This window comes from Ambystoma mexicanum, chromosome 2q (genome assembly GCF_040938575.1).
Source record: "Ambystoma mexicanum isolate Mex_15411 chromosome 2q, UKY_AmexF1_1, whole genome shotgun sequence".
In the NCBI taxonomy this organism is placed as follows: Eukaryota; Metazoa; Chordata; class Amphibia; order Caudata; family Ambystomatidae; genus Ambystoma; species Ambystoma mexicanum.
Genome location: NC_090924.1, coordinates 1,106,562,995 through 1,106,579,505, shown reverse-complemented (window position 1 = coordinate 1,106,579,505; position 16,511 = coordinate 1,106,562,995). Strand labels below are relative to the sequence as shown.

The 16,511-nt window shown below is 46.9% G+C and overlaps 1 protein-coding gene across 1 annotated transcript in view; it reads left to right on the top strand.

Moving 5' to 3' along the window:
• The window catches only part of CALCR (calcitonin receptor), a 2,903,406-nt gene that overhangs the window by 1,929,765 nt on the left and 957,130 nt on the right, over positions 1-16,511 (top strand). The gene's annotated exons all lie outside the window — the stretch shown is intronic.

The following is a 16,511-nucleotide window of genomic DNA, read 5'->3' as shown; positions in this document are numbered from 1 at the left end:
GGTTATTAGAAAATTGCAATATCGGCAGTTCCTTTGCAGAAATTAAAGTGGCAGAGGGAAATAATGGGCCTCATTCCAAGATTGGAGGTAGTCATGGCGCTATTTGTGCCATGACTGCCTCAAATAACGGTACCGGCACCAGTGTTTGGTTCAATGGGGACTTACCAGTGTAGTCCGACCTTTGCGGGACCGGTAAATCCCCATTGAAAAAGCCATTCCCCATTCCCATTTGAGCCCCCATAGGGCTCAATGGGAATGGGGAAGGCGCTAATAACGGTACCGCAAATTGTGGTACCGTTATTAGCTCTGAAGTCCCTTAACGGGTCCCGTCCATAACGCCTGGTCAGACCAGGCGTTAAAGGAGGGACTCGCTAAGGGACCTCCTAGTAGGGTGGTAAGGGATTACCGGCACCAGTCTCCTTACTGGTGCCCGGTATCCCTTACCGCCCTACTCGGAATGAGGCCCAATGACTGTTGTAGGACATCAGTCACAACATAGAAATATTTCTCCTCGTCTTACCTTGTTTTAAACAGAAGATTCTACCCTCATTGGGTGGACTGGTCTAATATCAATAATGCCCTCCTCTTCAGGCCATTGCCGGGTTGAAAAGAGCATATTCCTTCTTTAAAGGTCTCTGTGCCTGTGAGACCTATTAAACAATCCTGTACAGGCCCGAAGAAGGCAACCTTATTGCTTAAATATTTACTACATGTGTACAATGGCGAACAAGATTACATGGTTCAAGACTGTTGCGAGTCACCAGTATGGTAACCCAGGCATAAAACGTCCAGGCACTCACCTGATACAGTACACGGGCACACTTCAGGATAGCTTAAAGTGTACTTAAGAAAATGGGTTTAGGAAAAAAAATAAAGAAACCTTGAAATCTACAGTGAAAGGAGGAACACAAGAAGGCAATACTGGAAATAAAACAAAGGCATTCGCAAAGCCAATATTTTGGGCATTTATTGCTGTTCTTTGCATTTTACATTTATAGGCATTACGGTGCAAGGAGGAGAGTGCCAAGTTTCAAAGGAGGGTGCAATAATGGGTCAGGTGTGCATGAGAATGAGAAGGAAGGAGAATAGAGCATGGGAGGAAACGATTAAGAAAGGGTGCCATTGATGATGATTACGTGGAAATATGAGCGAGAAAGGTTGAAAGTGAGAGAGTACGAAATAAAGCGACAGTGTGAGAGAAAGGATCAGAGGGGCAGAGAGTGTGGTTGTGGTAGGTGGGTGTAGAGATAGAGGTGGAGGTTGGCTGGGGATTGAGAGTGGAGGTTGGGGGGGTGGGGATTGAGAGTGGAGGTAGGGTGGGGGGGTGGGGATTGCGAGTGGTGGTAGGGTGGGGGGGTGGGGATTGAGAGTGGAGGTAGGGTGGGGGGTGGGGATTGAAAGTGGAGGTAAGGTGGGGGGGTGTTGATTGAGAGTCGAGGTAGGGTGCGGGGTGGGGATTGAGAGTGGAGGTAGGGTGGGGGGGTGGGGATTGAGCGTGGAGGTCGCGTGAGGGGGTGGGGATTGAGAGTGGAGGTAGGGTGGGGCGGTTGGGATTGAGAGTGGAGGTAGGGTGGGGGTTGGGTACTGAGAGTGGAGGTATTGTGAGTGTGTGGGGTAGAGAGAGTGGAGGTAGGATTGGTGGATGTTGGTAGAGAGAGTTGAGGTAGGTTGGGTTGGTGGGGGTAGATAGAGTGGAGTTAGGGTGGGCGTGTGGGTTATTGGGTAGGGGGAGTGGTTGGGGTAGATAGAGTGGAGGTAGGGTGAGTGGGTGGGGTAGAGAGAGTGGAGGTTGGGTGGGTGGGATGGGGTAGAAGGAGTGGAGGTAGGGTGGGTGGGTGGGGTAGAGAGAGTGGAGGTAGGGTAGGTGGGGTAGAGAGAGTGGAGGTAGGGTGGGTGGGTGGGGTAGGGGTGGTGTAGAGAGAGTGGAGGTAGGGTGGGTGGGTAGAGTAGGGGTGGGGTAGAGAGAGTGGAGGTAGGGTGGTGGGTAGGGTAGAGAGAGTTGAGGGACGGTGGGCGGGTGGTGTAGAGAGAGTGGAGGTAGGGTGGGTGGGTGGAGTAGAGAGAGTGGAGGTAGGGTGGGTGGGTGGGGTAGAGAGAGTGGAGGTAGGGTGGGTGGGTGGGGTAGAGAGAGTGGAGGTAGGGTGGGTGGGTGGGGTAGAGAGAGTGGAGGTAGGGTGGGTGGGTGGGGTAGAGAGAGTGGAGGTAGGGTGGGTGGGTGGGGTAGAGAGAGTGGAGGTAGGGTGGGTGGGTGGGGTAGAGAGAGTGGAGGTAGGGTGAGTGGGTGGGGTAGAGTGAGTGGAGGTAGGGTGGGTGGGTGGGTTAGAGAGAGTGGAGGTAGCGTGGGTGCGTGGGGTAGAGAGAGTGGAGGTAGGGTCGGTGGGTGCGTAGAGAGAGTGGAGGTAGGGTGGGTGGGTGGGGTAGAGAGAGTGGAGGTAGGGTGGGTGGGTGGGGTAGAGAGAGTGGAGGTAGGGTGGGTGGGTGGGGTAGAGAGAGTGGAGGTAGGGTGGGTGGGTGGGGTAGAGAGAGTGGAGGTAGGGTGGGTGGGTGGGGTAGAGAGAGTGGAGGTAGGGTTGGGTGGGTGGGGTAGAGAGAGTTGAGGTAGGGTGGGTGGGTGGGGTAGAGAGAGTTGAGGTACGGTGGGTGGGTGTTGTAGAGAGAGTGGAGGTAGGGTTGGTGGGTGGGGTAGAGAGTGTCGAGGTACAGTAGGTGGGTGGGGTAGAGAGAGTGGAGGCAGGGTGGGTGAGTTGCATAGAGAGAGTGGAGGGAGGGTGGATGGGTGGGGTAGAGTGCGTGGAGGTTGGGTTGGTGGCGTAGAGAGAGTGGTGGTAGGGTGGGTGGGAGTAGAGAGAGTGGGGTTAGGGTTGGTCAGGATAGAGGTAGTGGAGGTACAGTGGGTGGGTGGGGTTAGAGAGAGTGGAGGTAAGGTGGGTGGGGCTAGAGAGAGTGGAGGTAGTTTGGGTCAGTTGGGGTAGAGAGAGTGGAGGTAGGGTCTTTGGTTGTAGAGAGAGTGGAAGTAGGGTGTATGGGGTAGAGAGAGTGGAGGTTGGGTGGGTGGGGGTCGAGAGAGCAGAGGTAGGGTGAGTTTGTGTGGCTAGAGAGAGTGGAGGGAGGATGGTTGGGGTTAGAAAGATTGGAGGTAGTTTGGGTGGGTATCGATAGAGAGAGTGGAGGTAGAATGTGTGGATACGGGTAGAGACAGTGAGGGGTGGGTTTGTGGGAGTAGAGCGAATGGGGTAGGGTGGGTGGTTGGGGTTAGAGAGTGGAGGTAGGGTGGGTGAGTGGGGTTAAAGAGAGTGGAGGTAATGTGGCTTGGTGTAGAAAAAGTCAAGGAAGGGTGGGTGGGGGTAGAGAGAGTGGAGGTAGGGTGGGTGGATGGGGGTAGAGTGATCAGAGGTAAGGTGGGTGAATATCAAGAGAGATAGTGGAGGTAGAGTGCATGGGTGTGGGTAGAGAGATGGTTAGGGGAAGAGAGAGTGAAGGGTTGGGTGGCAGAAGATAAAGTTGAAGTAGGGTGGGTGGGGGAAGAGCGAGTGGGGGTACAGTGGGTGGTTGGGGTAGAGAGAGTGGTTATAGGGTTGATGGGAGGGTCTAAAGAGAGTGGGTAAAGGGTGGGTTGGGGTAGTGAAAGTGCAGTTAGGGTGTATGGGTGTTGGTTGAGAGAGTGGGGGTAGGGTGGGGGGTGGAGATAGGGTGGGGTTAGTGTGGGTAGTAGGGCTAGCACATTTCCTCACTTGTGCCAACAAAGTGGCTGCCCAAGTCCTCTCCTCACATCCACCTCTAAACTCCTTCCCCAGGGTGACTTCAAAATCCATCCTGATTCATCACTCAAAGCGTCTACTCTCTTCTGTGACCGCTGCACCTTGCTATCCCTCTCCATTCTCCCCTCTGGTCCTACCCACTTAGCTGAAAACACTCTTGATGCCTTTATCCACACTGATCTTTTGCTCTCACCCCCACTCACCATCCCACTGTCTTGGTGAGACCTCCCCCTCCTCTCCTTGCACATGTGCCCTCTCTGCCACTCGACCGCACCTCCACTAGCTCTGCCAACCTTGTTCATGGAAATCCACCCGATAAAACGAGTGTCAGCTGCTGCCTTCACATCCACCTTCATCCTCCTCCCCCCCACTGCAGACTCCACCTCTTTCTCCACTCTCAGCAACCTCCATCTTGCCATCACAAACACTCTCGACATTCTTGCCCCAGTCATGAGGATCGGCCTGAAACCTGCCACCTGCCATCAAGCGTAACACCTGGTAGGACTCTGTACTTGCAGCCCTGAAACGCAAGTGCAGAGCTGTGGAATGGAAGTGGCATACCTCAGGCTCACCCTCCAAAGACAATACTGACCTTCCATGCATTCCTAGACAAGGGCCCACATCCAGGCATGCATCTCTGGTGCTTCGAACAACAGGGCTGAACCCTTTAAAATCTGAAAGGAACTAGCCAACCCTTCAGCAGTCTCCACCTCGCTTCTTCCCTCTCAGACCCTGTGCATTGCATTAGCCATTCACTTCAATGCAAAAACTCAGGATATCCTGAGCACTCTCTCTTCCTTCTCCCCCCCGCCCTACTCCCATCCCCTAGCCACCTATGGCCTCCCATCCGCCCTCTGCCTTTCTCTTCTCCTTCTCTCCTATCATATCCAACAAGGTTACTAGAGTTGTCTGCTCTATGAAGGTCTCCTCCAAACTGACCTCCCCCTGTTCTTCGAGAATTATTAAGGACAATATTGGCTCACTTGCCCCTTCACCTGCTGATATCAGTAATCACTCTCTTGCTACTGGGCATTCCCCTCTTCCCTCAGGTACTCCCAATGCTCCCTCCGCTGACCCCTCGCATCCAGCTAACTACTGCCACATCACGATCACTCCCTTTCTTGGGAAACTGTTGGAAAAGCTGGTCTACCCCCATCTGGCCTAGCATACTGAGCTTGTTGGTTGCCTACACAATAATCAATCTGGATTCCGAGCATCCAGAAGCACGGAAACTACTCTCCTGAACACCTGTGAAGAACTGCTTGCATCTCTTGACTCTAACTCTACAGCTGTTTCATTCTACTTGATCTCCCCTCTGCATTTGATACAGTAAAGCACTTCAACTCCATAAAACAGCCGCACAATACCATTGTTATCTCGGAGTGGATACTGGACTGGCTGACCTCCTTCCCCACTGACTTTCCCTCCCATGTTATCCTGGGCTCTTTTTCCTTTCCTACCTCTATCTACACCTGTGGCATTCCACAGTGCTCTGGCCTTTCTCCCTGGCTCTTTAAAGTCTATCTTGATCTGCTTGCGCATCTAATTTCAAATTTCTGCCCTTACTTACCAGTGTTATTCAGTTGACGCACAACTCTTCTTCAGACTTCACTCTGATCCTCTCCTTACTTCTCCCATCATTCTTGACTGCCTATCTGCCATTCAGTCCTGGTGTGCCTCCAATGATCTCTACCTCTAAGTCAGCAAGATGGAGGTCCTTGCCATTGGGTCTTCTGCTCCCTCTTCTTCCCTTCACTCTAGCCACACTCTATGAGCTCTCCTTGTTCTCCTTCAGCTGAAGCCGGATACCTTGAAATCATCTTCGGCTCCTCTCTATTTCATTCCTCCCTCACATCGTAGACCTTGACAAGAAGGCCCACATTCAACTGTATCTCCTCAAAGAAATCCTTCCTTTCCTCAATTTCCCCCAGAAGCTCAATGTCTCTAGAGCTCCGGTACTCTCTAGGCTGGACTACTGCAACAGCCTCTTCCTTAAGCTGCCCTCTTACTCTCTACATCCCCTCCAGCTTATCTAGAATAGGGCTGCATGACTTATCCTTGGCCTCAAGCCCAGAGACCACATATCTCCAGCCCTAAAAACTCTCCACTGGCTCCTGGTTGCTGCAAGGATCCAATTAAACCCCCTCTGCATCATCCACAAGGGTGTCTGGGGCCGGGGACCACTGTGAGACACTAGAAGGTGTCTCACCTACTAGTCCCCAGGATCTGTCATCCAAGTGGCCAGGACACGGCCATCGCTTTTGGATACAGTTCCTGGGGGTGGTACAGTGCGAGAAGATCACCTGGGAGAGGGGTCTTCGGGGAGTGGGAAACCGGTTGGTGAGATGCAGTACCCCCTTCCTTGTAACACCTTTACCTCATCCTACCAGGTAGGATATTTAGGAACTCTACCTCCCTTTATAACATGAACACTTTCTCACAAACAGCCCGCTATAGAGTAAACAGACTAACACCCGAGCAGTATACCTGATGTGTCCCAGTACATTGGTCACGCGCGATAAGGCAATTACTCACCATCACACACACCTGACTTCCATTACACTTCCCCACATGGATAAAAGGCAGAGCACGAGAACCCACTCTGAGCGAGAAAAAGCACACAATGAAACAGTAGTTTCGAGACATCAGTTGAGCAAGAGAGGAAAGACGGCAAAACCGAAGCGGATCATAAGGAGGGAAATTCCCTTGACCTTTTCGACAAGGAACCGTTACTTTCCAGGGACCTCAAAGATAGAAATTGTAAGACCAGGAAACCAGACGGAAGAATCCTGCATTGTGTGTCGGAGATAACCTGTGCCCTTATGCATCAATAATCAAGGCAGGCAGATACACCAGCCATGGTGGTACCATCCTTGGCTCCAAGTACAAAGTTGCTTCTATTCCGTGAAATCAACACAGCCGGTGAGTTGGGGAGACTGATACAAGACTGGTTTGTGTTGATGCCAAGGCTGCCAGCATCAGCATTGTATATCGAGCTATGGAACTAACATTGTTAAACGCCTGTGAGAAGAGACGCAAATGAAGTTGAGCTGCTGATGAGTGATTGAACTTAAAAGCAAGCTACAATTTCTTTGACAGAGTGGTCTGGAACTGCATGGGTGCTCAAGCGAAGGTCTCTGTAAGGTATTAAGCTGAGAAGTGACAAATGTACATACATTTGGCCTGAGCCTGGCGGAGAGAGAACAATTGAAAAAGAACAAATTAATGTGAAACAAAGATGTCCTGCAACATGTTAAGCAAAATCCTGCCACAATCGAAAGTCTTTGATTTTGATGAAGTCGAGAAAGTTTGGAAAAGTACCTGAATACCTGAATTTTTTTTTTTGCGAGCCTAGCTGAGGGAGACCAATTGAAGATTTAGGGCCTCATTACACGGTAGGCGGTGGACCAAGGTGCTATTAGCACCTTGGTCCATGGAGGTAAAATACCGGCACCGCCTTGGAGGAAAGGGGAATTACCGCCCTATTCCAAGGTTGGTGGGGCGGTAATTCCCCCTTCCCCCATTGCCCTTCCCCATTCCCATTTTTGCCCCATAGGGCATAATGGGAATGGGGAAGGTTCCAATTACGGTACCGCAAATTGCAGTACCGTAATTAGCACCCTGGTCCCTTTGCGGGTTTGTTTTTAACGCCTGCTAAAAAGCAGGCGTTTAAGTACCAACCCGCAAAGGGACCTCGTAGTAAGGCGGTAAGGGTTAACGGTCACCGGTACCATTACCGGTGACCGTTAACCCTTACCGCCTTCCGTGTAATGAGGCCCTTAGTGTTAAAGTGGGTCTGAACACAGCAGAGGGGCCCCCGGGTGAACAGCAAATCACCTGAGCATAAGTGAAAATCCTGAGAGGAAAGGACCTTTAATGTTTTATCTGAAATAAGAGACTTTGAATGACAAAGAGACTTTGACACAGCAGGCCCTGATGTTGAAATCTTGAACTGCATCTCGTGCTAGAGAATCCAGAGAGTGTGGTAGGCTCCAGTGTGCCACGCGTCCCATGCTGAAAACATGGGGTAGGGAAGCCAACAGCTCGAATATCGTGAACTATCATTTCATGAACAATTTTCTTTTGCACAACATTGTTTATTACATTATTTTTATTTAGAAGTAAGGATTGGCAATAGATTTATTAGTATAGGCCCTTTTATTTTGACAGACTTGACTAGGACTGAGTTATTATTATTTGATGATCATAGCCTGCTCTGATCTTTTGATTTAGAATTAGATTGACATTTTTCAAGCCCAATTGAAGTTCAATTAACACCCTTGAACTGTGATAACTTATGTGTGTCTTACTGTTTGATAGCATGTTTTCTTATAAGTGGCGTCAGGAGTGGGATGTGACTCAATTGAGACAACTAGGGGTACCCTAAAATACCAGAAGCTTAGTCAAAGAGTCTCAGATCCCTCTGTCACCACAAAACAATCCTTAGGCTTTGTAACAGCAGAGAAGTCTACTATCCCTCCAGGGAAAATAGAAATGATTCCCACAGACTTAGGGCCTCATTACACGGTAGGCGGTGAGCCATGGCGCTATTAGCGCCATGGCTCATGCCGGTAAAATACCGGCACCGCCTTGGCGGAAAGGGGATTTACCGCCCCATCCCAAGGTTGGAGGGGCGGTAAATCCCCCTTCCGCCATTGCCCTTCCCCATTCCCATTTCTGCCCCATAGGGCTCAATGGGAATGGGGAAGGCGCTAATTACGGCACCGCAATTTAGCGGTGCCGTAATTAGCTCCGAGGTCCCTTAGCGGGTTGGTATTTAACGCCTGCAAAAAGCAGGCGTTAAAACTCCAACCCGCTAAGGGACCTCGTAGTAAGGCGGCAGGGATTTACCGGTACCGGTATTTTACCGGTACCGGTAAATCCCTACCGCCTACCGTGTAATGAGGCCCTTAGTCTTAATACCACCTCCTCGGTGTTATATAAGATTGGCTCAAAAATCTGTCCGGGTCTGGTAGTTCAGTATGGATGTCGTAGTGGGTATCTTAGATCCTGACTTCCAGGGAGACATAAAGTTTCTCCTACAGAACCATGGTGAAATTCCATTTGAAGTACATTGTGTTGACAGAATTGCACAGGGAATTCTTGAAAGGGCGGGGCTCTATTTCCCCGATTTGTAGAGAGTGAACCAGAAGAAATGGAAAGAGATGACTTAGGCTTTCGAGAAGCTGACGAACCACCTACCACTGAGGCAAAAAGGGAAGACGAACCTACCATCCTTCCAGATCTAGCCTTCGCCCAGCGAAATGATCCATCACTCACTGAGGATTTCTTGCAGGGGATTCCTGAAGGGGAAGGATTAGAGAAGGGAAGTCCTTGTTTCTTCCTAAGGCAAGGATTACTGTACAGAAAGGAAACCTCCATAGAAGGCCTTAGTTAGTAATCCTCAAAACCCATCAGAAGTTTGTGCTATAGAACACACATTCTGATTTGAAAGAGGGACACTTAGGACAATCTAAGACCTAGGCACACATCATTGGGAAATATTACTGGCTAGGTATCCATACTGGTATAAAGAACTTCATTCAGGCATGTGAAATATGTGAGAAAACCAGTCTGAATATTCGCTTGCCTGCCCCTCTGAACCCTTTACCAATAATAGAACTCCCTTTCTCCCGGTTGGGGTTGGATATCATTGGATCATTGCAAACCACTAAACTGGGCAACAAATATGCCCTCGTAATTGTTCATTACACTACGCAATACCCTGAGGACTTCCCCATGCTGAGCAACACAACCCAACAGAATTTAAAACATCTATTACCATATTTTTCCAGGGTTGGTTTTCCATAGGAAATTCGAACAGATCAGGGCTCAGGGATCCAATTTTATGAGCAGTTTCTTGGGTGAAGCCAATTCATTGCTCCCTATTGCCATCTTAAGAACCTCAATTTATCACCCCTAAAATGACGGATCGGTAGAAAGATTGGACGGAGGGTCATAAATATTAATGATGAGTATGTTGGGTGCATCTGTTCCTTCTTTAGCTTTAAATTGAACAGCCAACACATTCCAAGGTCGGTGGTAGTCATGGCACTACCACCAATAACGGGACCGTGTTCGGTCCCGTTCAATGGGGATTTACCGGTCCAGTCCGACCTTGGCAGGGCCGGTAAATCCCCATTGTAAAGGCCATTCCCCATTCCCATTTGAGCCCCCATAGGGCTCAATGGCAAGGGGTAAGGCGCTAATAACAGTACCGCAAATTGCGGTACCGTTATTAGCTCTGAAGTCCCTTAACGGGCCCGTCCATAACGCCTGGTAAAACCAGGCGTTAAGGTAGGGACCTGCTAAGGGACCTCGGAATAGGGTGCAAAGGGATTACCGGCACTGATGTCCTTAACGGTGCCCGGTATCCCTTTGCGCCCACCTCGTAATGAGGCCCATTATCATTAGCCAGAGTTAATAGAATTTCACTAGCATGTAAATCATGGGAAATTCTTATTAGTAGGCCATCAAAGGTACGCCCTTTCACTCCCTTGCTTGTGTGACGTTGATATATACAATGAGAGTCCACATGGAAGTCATTCATAAGCCATGTTTCCTGCAGTAAAAATATAGGAAACTTCGCAAGGTCACAAAGTTAGCCACCTGATCTTATAAAGTGCATGTGACCTTTCGTGTTCCATGAGACTATAATTGTCTCTCATGACTGAGCCAATTCCAACTGCCCCAGCAATTTTTTAAGCCATCTCCACCCCGCTTGATTTTCTGATATAGTTCCCATCTTCACAGGTGGGGTAGGCAAAGGTTTAGGTTTAGAAGTAGCACCATTTTCACAGGGATGAGGAGCAGTATCCACCGGAATTGTAATGTCCAAGTCATATCCCAGAAAGTTCAAAGAGTCCTCTTGGGAGCGGATAAGTGCAGTAGTTTAGAAATACCATACATGAATACATAAACATTACCCAGCCACCTGCACTGTGTGCACAAATTACATGTTGATTACAAGCATGGGTGGACAAAATGGCTTCATTTCATTCCATGGGAAATTGACAAATTCTGGCAAAATGGGCCCACTCTGCCAATTTTACACATGGAACGAATTGGCTGCTTCAGACCTTTTGCTGTATTAAATTATATTTTTCTGAAATGTCATTAAACAAACAATGTTAGTGTTTTTAACCCTTAAAATTTAATTTCCCCAGCAATGTAATTTTTAAAGAATTTTCTGCTCACATAAAATAAAAGAAGAAATCCATCAGAAAATGTGGATGGCCAGGGCGACAATATTCCCTGTTGGCGAAAAGGAATTGATGGTGAATTTTGCCATTTTCCTATTGCTTCCGGTCATTTCACCCACCCCTAGTTACAAGGATTAAAGGGTCATGGTAATGAAGATCTGTCTCCAGCATCACGGATATAAGTAAAATTAAGCAACAACCATACCCTACTTAAACCCAACAGAATGGAATCTTGGTTTAATGCTGAGAACACAGTACTCTCAATGAAATGGGCTTATTGGGATATTACGCTCCAACTCAAAACTTCAATGACCTTGGAGGGGCAAGTGATTTGGGATTCATATTTTTCTGTTACTATACCCAGCACACCAATAAATAAATACTGACAGATGGATAACCACCACACCAAAAATTGTCTTTCTTCCAATTTAACTTGTTTTGCCTTTCCCTGCTCTACGTGCATCTGCCACCAGACACCCACTTTATAGCTTTTCACTGCAATGTCCTCTTGTGAGTTGGCTTTCAACCTCCCAGTCAGTAGTGTACTCTGGCATCCAAGGAGCTTATATCTGCAATCTGCAATGGGCCATTGTGTAAACATTCTCTAAGCATATTCCCAACAATCCTCAAGCGATGCCCAAAGAAATGATGTATGTTGTCTAGGTGGTTATCAAGCCATACCTAGACCAAGGAACAGGGATATGCGTGGTGTAACGTAGCTGCTACAGAGAATGAACCAGTCTTGCTGCAGACTCATATGCATGCCCCGCTGGGGGAGGTTTTGTGAGAATAAGGTCTTACTAATATCAGGATCCGTGGAAACCCACTTACCACCATGAATCAATAGTAATGGAGGGCACCAGATTGAATGTAAGACAAATTTGGATCAACACCAAGTAAGGAAAAAATAAGTTTGGCATAAAGTGAAGTCCTGAAGATTGTCAAGGTTGCCCAAAATGCATTGGACACAATTTGCCATAGGCCTACTTCTTAACAGTCTTTAAAAAAAAGATGACCATTTTGTGAAAATTTACAAATCTCTTGAATCATCATATATATATATGGAAGATTGACACAAAGAGAAGTGAAAATCGAGTGGATTCCCACACATGTGCTTCCAGCTGTCTGGGACACCTAACCCAGAACAACATTTGGTATATATTTCGAATTACCCCATGGTGCAAATGGGGCGGGGTCTGACGACAAGACTAAATAGGTGAACCATAAACTAGACAAGTTATTTCAAGAATACATTTTTTTGATATATACAAGCTGTGCCCACTCACCCCTACTTGGATAATTGCAACCATGTCTTCCCAGAACATTTCTAACAAAACGGCAGACATGCTTTGCTTATCCTTTCAAACTGTATAATTTTGTGTAGTCATCTAAGGACAAACGGAAGGTCTGTCATGAGCAAACATATGGCATGCATCTGTGATTTTCTTACCCCTCTTGACCCCTGCAGCAGATACTGGGTAAAATATCACATCAGTCCATGCCTCTACTATCCCATTAACCCCACATCTAAGTGTCACAGACAATTTCAACTATAGTCTCAAAAGATCTGCTCAGCCAAAAATACCCTCTTCCTGAGATGTTTAAATAAATGTGTCACATACAAATGCATGGGCCAAACCTTTGATGGGGACTTTCCCCCACAACAACTGAAACCCTGGATGACCCCAGTCCGTGACTGATCACCTGGGAATTACAACTGTATTTGTTTTTTCGTTTTCAAATCTTAAATATTTTTCCCTGAAGGGGTAAGCCAAAACATAAATGTTTCCAGATCTCATACATGCCTGTATTACTATCATTAATCCAGTAGTGAAGCAGAAACTTGTTTGTGACAGCCCTCAACTTCTACCTGATTCCATACTGTTTTCTCTTGTCTGATCACTGAGCATGTTTACACCTTTACAGCGTGAAGGGGCCAACATGGGAGGCAATACATTTCTTACTTGGTCCAGAAAAAGGTGGTAACGAGACTGTGGGCATGATCACGACTTTGGCGGTAACGCTGGTGGTATTACCGCCGGCGGTATTAGCCCTACCGCCGAACTCTCTGGCGCTGATAGCGCCGGATCACGAGTTTGGCGGTAATGCTAATCCCCATTCCCCATTGAGCCCATTCGGGAATGACCCATTCCCCATTGGGCTCAATGGGTAATTTTCGCGCTCTTACCGCTGGCGGATTTCCCGCCGGTGGTAATAGCGTGAATTTTCGGCGGATTTCCCCCCAGCTCAGAGCTGGGGCAAAATCCGCCGAAGTCCTGATTTGGCGGACCCTTAAATCCGGCGGTAATAGCGCTACCGCCGGATTTAAGGGTTACCACCAAAGTCGTGATCAGGCCCTGTGTCTGGATAATATAATAAAAATATGCTCATGAGTTTTCAGTTAGGACAAAAGGTATACAGATGTTTATTTGTCGGCCAAGGTGAGCTTGACAGGTACACATTAAGCTGAAGTCAGCCACTGAATGTCATGAGGTTCGGTGGCTGACTTTAAAAATTAGAACCAAAATATATGATATTTTATTTTTTAATAAATGTTTATTGGTTACACTTGTCACAAAATAAGGTATTTAACCATTTACATTAAAAGAACAACCGTCTTCATCAACAATTCATTTTCATGCCACAAATCCCTTGACAGCATAATCTTTAAGAAGCTTCTATCCTTGTCCTTTTCAGGCAGTCTCATGAATCGCTTTCGATTTAAGTGACCATGAAATTGACTTTCATGATTAAGCCATCCTAACTCATCATTGATTCACTCAATTCCTGTTGGCTTTAAGATGGCTTCTATGACCTGCAAAACCTCCAAGCAGAGGCCTATCCTCTCTCCCATTAATGCCCATTGCCACCATTGGAGATTAAGGGTTGCTATCTCAAGGGTTTTGTGAGTTTGAAGGTAAGTAGCACATAGTTCAAATAACGCTGGGCATGCTACTACAAGATGAAAAAGGGGTTCAGCTTCTCCTGAAACATTGCAATATCTACAATGAGATTGCTCTTGCGTTATTTGTCTCCTGAATAATTGAACATATTTTGTGTGTAAGATGTTTAATCGTACTAGCAACAGGAGATCTCGATAATATGCAGAAAGACATTTTAATAGATACTTTGGTGGTTTGCTCAGGCCTTTTTTTCAAGTTCTAGGCAAGGCCTCATTTTATCAAGATTTTTTTTCTGAGTGGCTTCAATCCAATCCCATTCCTGCAGTTTGATTTTCATTTTGTTGGGATTGATGATTAGCTTGCCTGGTTCTATATTTTTTTCTGCCAGAATTGTTTCGATCTTCCCCAACCATGCTTTGAATGGATGGTCACTTGCACAGATTGTTAGCTTAAAAATGTCAAAGGGAGTTCCTTCCTCAGTCATTTTACACTTCCTGAAGAATGCTATGGTTTTCCACAGGCAATGAATTCCAATGACTGAAGTCTCAATTCATGTCTGATTATGGCAATGGCTAGCGAGCTAGGCAGTCTGAGGGTTTTTCTCCAAAAGAGACCTTCCAATAGAGCCCAAGTTTTCCAGTCTAGGCTCAACATACCCTCTGAGCCATAGGTCAGGATAGGCATGACCTTTTGGTGGTAGAAGGCCAACAGGGGGGCAAGTGAGAATTTGCAGTATTTGCACAAGAACCTTGTACCTTGAGCCGCTAGCGTCTTGGTTTTCACTCGCAGCAAACTGTGGTGAGCTCCATCATCAATATTTATATTAATGACTACTCCCAGGTACACCATGGTCTGCACCACTTCTAGTTTCATCCTTTCTACCCACCAAACATTATGCTTTTTAGGACTTCTTTCGGCAGACACCATGTTTAGAACTTAAGATTTTATGACGCTGTCTCAAATATTCTTCGAAATAATTGATTTGTATAGTCCATAAACACTATATCATCAGCATAGATGATCCAAGGAATGATGGTTGTGCTGATTTTTGGTGGGAACGCTCACTCTTTTTTGTGAGACACCTAGGTCCGAGATATATAGGCTGAACAAGAGCGAGGCCAAGACACAGCCTTGTTTAAGGACAGAAATCCTGTTGCAGCAAGTCTTATCTGTATTGACGTATTTGAATCCAGTGCCTGTATGGCTGCAAGGAGATCTGGAGGGCAGGCCCAACGCTCTAGTTTCAACCACAATGTTGATCTGTTAACACAGTCGAAAGCCTGTTCCAAATCCATGAAGGTCATGTGGACACAGGCTCCCAATTTCAGTGTTTGTTGTTTTAAGAGACCAATTATGAAAAGGTTTAAGGAGATTCCCACACCTCTTAAGAAACCAGTTTGGTGAGGATCTTATCTCCCTGTTTTCCTCGCCCAATCAGTTAGGTCTCGCAATAGAATGGAGGCAAATAGTTTTCCCATGGAGTCAAGAAGGCCGATCGGCCGATAGTTATTGGGATCAGCACGGTCGCCCTCTTGTAAATGGGCACTACCATAGCCTCACACCAGGTGGTTAAAACTCATTTCATTCTTAGGACCTGATCAAAGAGTTGCACTACCAGATGGCTCCATTCTTCAGAATTATTTTTCAGGAGCTGATTCTATTTGCCACCTGGTCGTGCTGCTCTTGATGAACTGAGCCCTCTTTTCCTTGCCTCTAGATCTTCTCTCTTTGTAGGGATCTCACATTTTTGGCTTGTCCCTCTGTTGTTCTCTTTGGCTATATCTCCTGGGTCTGCAAAGAGCTTTGAAAAGTGGTTCTTCCAGCTTATCTCACTTGCATGGCACAAAATTATGTTTGCTCTAAAGGTTCCTCCATTATTCAACAGATTCCAAAGGTCTCTCGTGGTTCTTTTACAGATTGCCCTTAACATCTGCTCAGCATCAGTCTAAAGGCGTTGGCTTTTTGTTGTTATAAGCCAGTTCTTATACTTCTGCTTGCGGATGTGTGTTAACTGTGGAACCTGGCATATTTTTAGAGATTCAATCTTCCTTAAGTCACTACGAAGTTGTTGTTTGGCCTTCCTGACTAGTGGATTATAGGCATGCTGGGGTGTTGGATCTTCAAGGATATTTTTGCTTGCTTTGGTGAACTTTCTCAGGATCCAGTTGTAATCTACCATGAAACAATCTTCTTTCACAGACATTTCATAATGCCATTTAAAGAAAGCACCTCCTTCTTTCCTACTGTGAGTCGATTTTTGGCCCAGGTAGGCTTTATCGGTATCATTATCTGTCTCATGTTAGATTTTCCCCTTTTTTTAATAGCTGCTGCAACCAGATCATGATCACTTTCCAATTTCTCAAGTATTTGAAGTAGCTGGACTCTGTTGCGGAGGTTACCTGAAACAATGCAATAGTCGAGGCAGTATCTTTTGTTGTTTCCCCTGCCCCATGTGCACGCTCCAGGAATGTCACATGGGGTCTGTGCCTTGAGCATCTGAGGATCTCTCATGGATGTTTCCAGAAACCACTCCTGGGCTCTACCTTCTAATACTCTTTCCTTTTGTGGACTTTCTTCACCATTTAACAGATGTATATTGAGATCTCCACATATTATTGTTGTTGCATTCTCCCAGTCAACCAATCCTT